Here is a 5,471-nt window from a genome sequence, read left to right as displayed (position 1 = left end):
GTCCGACTCTGTGCGACCCCATAGACAGTAGCCCACCAGGATCCACTGTCCCTGGGATTCTCCAGGCAAGAACACTGGAGTGGGTTGCCATTTCCTTCTCCAATGCATGAAAATGAAAAGTGAAAGTGAAGTCGCTCAGTCATGTCCGACTCTTAGTGACCCCATGGACTGCAGCCTACCAGGCTCCTCGGTCCATGGGATTTTCCCAGGCAAGAGTACTGGAGTGGGTTGCCATTGCCTTCTCCGATGTATATGTATAACTGAACCATTTTGTTGTACACCTGAAACAAACAAAACATTGCAAATCAACTATACTCCAATATAAAATAAAAATTAAATTTAATTTAAAAAGCATTAAATTAAATTAAACAAGCATATTTAAATTTTTAATTTAATTTTAATTTAATTGGAGAAAAAAAAAATCAATCTAAATTGGTCAAGTCGGACGTAGCTAGGAGGCTCCAGTCAGAGGAGCTGGGGAGAGAGTTACACACAGGAGGTATGGAAGCAGAGCAAGGAGGTTACTGATTGTCTGGAAGCTTAAAGCCTGGCTGACTGTGACTGGCTGTCCTCAGGTTTCAATTTTGTAACTTTGAGGCATTTACAGGCTTAGATTTGGGTTTGCTTGTAGAGGCGCCTGGGCATCCGAGACCTTTCAGTCTAAGGCCCTCCTTGGTAAACTGATTTAACACTATCACGTCTCCTAGCCAAGGTAAAGCTCCAGGTTGCCTGGGAAGGAGGTCTGACAGTGCTGGAAGAGTATGTGTGTGTGTATCTGTGCACCTGTGTACTGGGATGTGTGTGTGAGAGGTCTGTGTGTGTATTGGCGTGGGTGTATTTTGGTGTGTGTGTTGTCCATGTGCCGATCGTGTGGTGAGGCTGTATCCCAAGGCCTCCTTGCTCACACTCCTCTCTGAGGAGACCATCTCTCACATGTGCTGACAAGCCCAGCTAATATCCGAGTCCCCAGTGTCATCTCTGGTTATCACAGCTGAAGGGCAAGTGGGGGATAATATAAAAATACAGCTTCAGGATCTGGTTCACTATTGGTTAACAACTGTTCAGGAGAATTGTGGCTTCCCTCACAGTGAAGGCAGAAAAGTATCAAAATATCAAAATGTGAGAGAGTTATAATATTTGAAGGGGTCTTAATCCACTTCTGCTTAATAGCACCTCTTGAAAATATGTGATTAATGTGTAACCCATATAGAATTTTGTGGGACCCAACGCTGTCTTTACACAGCCAACCACTGGCGAGGAAACTTCAGCTTTAAATCCTCCTTTGAGTTAACTGAGTCAAGAACAGCATTCCTTCTATAAGAGGATAAAAAGAACCTCCAAAGGACTTAAAAGTCTGACAAGAAATCTCTTAAATTAGCAGGGGGCTGCCACAATTGCATACGTAATGTCATGGCAAATTTGATTCTTCACATCCAAACCTGGCCACCTGGGTGGAGAGGAAGAGTCTCTTCCTCAGGACGAAGGTGGAGACAACCAGTTGGGTGTCCCCTCATACTGTTACTGTAAGTTCCCCTCTCAACACACAAATGGTCACTGTTAGAAAATCTGTATACCTGAGGTGCAAAACAGATCAATTCACATTTTCAAGATAGAAAAGGGCTCTTTGCTTTATAGAGGGATTCCAGAGGCATTCACTGAAATAGAAAGTTCCTCTGCTGCATTTCAATAGATTCTATTTACAAAACATCCATAAATTAAAATCACAGGAACTCAATTTTGCAAACTAAATGAGACATATTCAGTGCGGCCCTTACTGGAGATCATACCTTTAAAGAGCTGCGTGACTGGAGAGGATGAAATAGTGAACTTTAGACTGATGGTTGCAAAGGACAGTAAGTCTGCCAAGAAAAGACTTGCAGTTGGTGGTCTGGCCTGGAGAGGTGAGGCTATAGATGGGAGACACCGAGTAAGAGGGTCAGAACAACTGTTATCCGAATCCTGCTTCAGAGTGTTCGCGTCTGCCTTCTGGTAAATAGGCCACCTTGGCTCTGGTAGAAGGAGCCAACCATCCAGGCTTTTCCCAAGGATAACCAGAGCCTGAGCCAGCAAATTTAAAAACCAGACACTGATGCTTTCCCCAGGAAAGTGCAGTTTTATTAACGCAAGAAAATATGTAGCTAGAACAGCAATACTGTGTGAACAGCAGAACTTGTGGTCTAAATGCAATGGGAAAATGGATACACTCCAGCATTGCACTGACACTGATGCAGGAAGAAGACATTTCCTGTCTAAAAAAAATGCAAGTGGGTTGAGGTAAAAGTGACCCAGTCATTTCAAAGCTTTGGTGACCCCATCTTTGTGTTTCTGAGGGAAAAGCCCTAAGAACTGTGGGACTCTGTAAAAAGGTGGTTTCTCATTCCTGCGAGATCCCAGGAGGCACAATTGGAAAAGGGGGTAAGGAGGGAAATTTGAGGTGAGCTGGGAGTAACCTCCCCAATTCTGGGGCAATTAGGAAAAAAAGATTCTCTTCTTCCAACAGAGCATTCTTTCACTAAGTGATCTCTTCCCAGCTTTATAGAAAAGCTGCCTCACACCACAGGAAACAAACAGGCTCCTCAGCCAGAGGTCCAGGAGAATTACTTCACAACCAGAGCAATTTTCCCTCTCATACCTGGGTGCCCTGCCGCCCCTCCTCTTCTGCCTGTAGCGTGGATGCAATGAAATAGTGCCCTTTGCATGTTTAATACAGGACTTGGCTGATAATAAACTCAGCCCATGGCCACACTATTAATAGATAATGTTATTAATAGCAACTCACCCCTGCTACTCTTCACCTGTCATCTGTTATTCTTTAATACGCACAAGGTTTTAGTTTGTTTACCTTCCCCTACTCTGAGTGCCTTATTCACTGCCTTCCTGGTTCTTCTGATGGTCATTTGTGCCTGCACCTCATTTGCAGGAAAGAAAAGGATTTTGGCCCCAGGAAAGTTCTCCCCTGGAGGCCCCGCTGAGACCAGGGGGTCAGGGGGAGCAGCAACTTCCTCTCCCAGGCCTCCATCCACTGAAATGGCCCTGATTCCTTAACTGCAGGCACTTAGATGGGATGTTTTGCTCACCTTTGCATTTTCCCATCAGGTTGATAAACTTCCTTCAAAGGCATGAACCCTTTCTTTTTGTGATCACTTTAAAACACATTTGAACAAAATAGTCTTACAAACGGAAAACAGCCCTACATCCCCAAATTGTTATCTAGACAGAACCTGGAGAGTTTCTTATATTCTCCAAAGAAGTTCAATGGGTATTTGCAGACAGCGGGGTATTATGGCAGGATATGATCAGGAAGCTGTGTGGTCGGCACACAGAAGGAGGAGTGGGAGGGCAGGAAGTCCAGGGGAATCCTGGTGAGTCTCATTTACTGATGCTGTGCTTTGGGGCAAGGTGAATTAATTTCTGTACTGGAAGCCACAGTTTCTTTATTTGGGAAATTCAAGACCAAATCTGGCTTCCTCACAGCTCAGCTATAGGATGCCCTGACTATGTTCCTGCCCTTCCCCCCTCATGGCACCAAGTGTTCTGCCCCAGGGTTGGCCCTCCTCTTCTGGGATCCCTAGTTGTCTTTGTCCAGCTCCTTCTCAGCCCTTTCACCTCTTCTCTCAGCTCATCTGCATTACCTTCAGTATCACTTGTAAGCTGGTGTTGCTCAACTTCTCAGTACTAACACTGACTTCTCACTGAAGTTCATTTCTGAATTATTTTCATTATTATCTTAGTTTGCAGAGTTTCTTTCTTAGTTATTTATGTTGTTTCTTCTTCCAAACAGGATTTGGAGTGGCTCAGCCTGGCTTTCCGGCTGTCTGCTTGGTTGGGGTCGGGGGACTCAGGCCCTATTGCATTCTGTTGAGTGCATGAGTGCTCAGTCACTTCAGTGTCCAGCTCTTTGCAACCCTATGGACTGTAGCCCGCCAGGCTCCTCTGACCATTGGATTCTCCAGGCAAGAATACTGGAGTGAGTTGCCATGCTCTCCTCCAGAGGGTCTTCCCGACTCAGGAACTGAATCCACTTCTGCTGTATCTCCTGAATTGCAGGCAAACTCTTTACTCACAGAGCCACCAGTGGAAAAAAAAAAGCAGATTCTGTCCTTATGTACCACATAGTAAAATGACCCCAATTCACTGTAATCTAGTGAAGTTTGCCACTGGCACAGAGATAACTGGATGGACTGATGGACAACACTAGAGCCTAGGAAGAGATTCAAGAGACATAAAGGACAATAATAACCAAAGTAATATTTCAATTTAGAAAGAAAATAGTTACTTTAATAATTAATAGTGCTGGCATAATAAATTCTTCATCCAAAAGAAAAAATAGCTGAAATTTTACTTCACACTATATACAGAAATAAATTCCAAATGGATTCGAGACTTAAATATTTTTAAAAATACAAATAATAAGAATATTTTTAAATAAAGAGGTTATCTGTGTAAACTTACAGTATAGATGCTCTTTCCAAGCCAGACGATACCTAGAGGCCACGAAGAAAGGATATATTTGAACAAATAAAAATGTCCGATTCTTGTATCATTAAAAAAAAAGCAAACTATGAGTGAAAAAAATCTATAGGAAAAAAACCCAGTAGGTCAGTAAACATAGGAAAAAATGCTCAATTTCACTGAGAGTTGGAAAAATGTAAAACAAAATATGTGACAATAACTTCTATATCATGCTATTGACATTTTTAGAAGAAAAAGAATGAAAGAATAATAATTAATGCTCTCAAGAATACCAAAAACAGACAGTGGAGTACATTGTTAAGGGGGAATGGGAGTGACTCCAATTTGGGAGAGTAATGCAACAAAATTTGTTTTTAAAATGACGTATAAAACTACTTCATTTCTGTGAATCTATTCTACAGAAACAAAAACATCAACATATTAGAATATATACAAGGATGTTACAGAGAATTGCTAATGATAACAAACAAGCAGATGCAAACTAGAAACAGCCTTGGTCCCCATAACTAGAGGCATGGTTTTATAAGTGGTGTCCATCTACATTGTGGTTATACAACTTTTAAAAAGAATGAGGTAGCACTGTATATTGGCCTGTCCGTGCTCTGTTGATAAAAGAGGAAAGCAATTTGCAGAGTAATTTTCACAGCATGATCTTATTTCTGTAAAAATCCACAATACCATTTTCTCTCTCTATTTGCATATATGTTTGGGTGATGAGTGAGAAAGATGCAGCCAGAAAGACAAAATCTGTTGACTTTGGTTGCCTGGGGAGAAGAGGGAATGTGTTGGCAAGATCTTTGTGACTGTCTACACAGACTTATGCTGTAGTGCTGTCTCACTTGTGTTGCTGCTGCTGCTGCTAAGTCGCTTCAGTCGTGTCCGACTCTGTGCGACCCCACAGACCGCAGCCCACCAGGCCCCACCGTCCCTGGGATTCTCCAGGCAAGAACACTGGAGTGGGTTGCCATTTCCTTCTCCAATGCGTGAAAGTGAAGTCG

The sequence above is a fragment of the Bison bison genome, unplaced genomic scaffold (assembly GCF_000754665.1).
Source record: "Bison bison bison isolate TAMUID 2011002044 unplaced genomic scaffold, Bison_UMD1.0 scf7180017863017, whole genome shotgun sequence".
Classification (NCBI taxonomy): Eukaryota; Metazoa; Chordata; class Mammalia; order Artiodactyla; family Bovidae; genus Bison; species Bison bison.
This window is presented reverse-complemented; position numbering follows the sequence as displayed.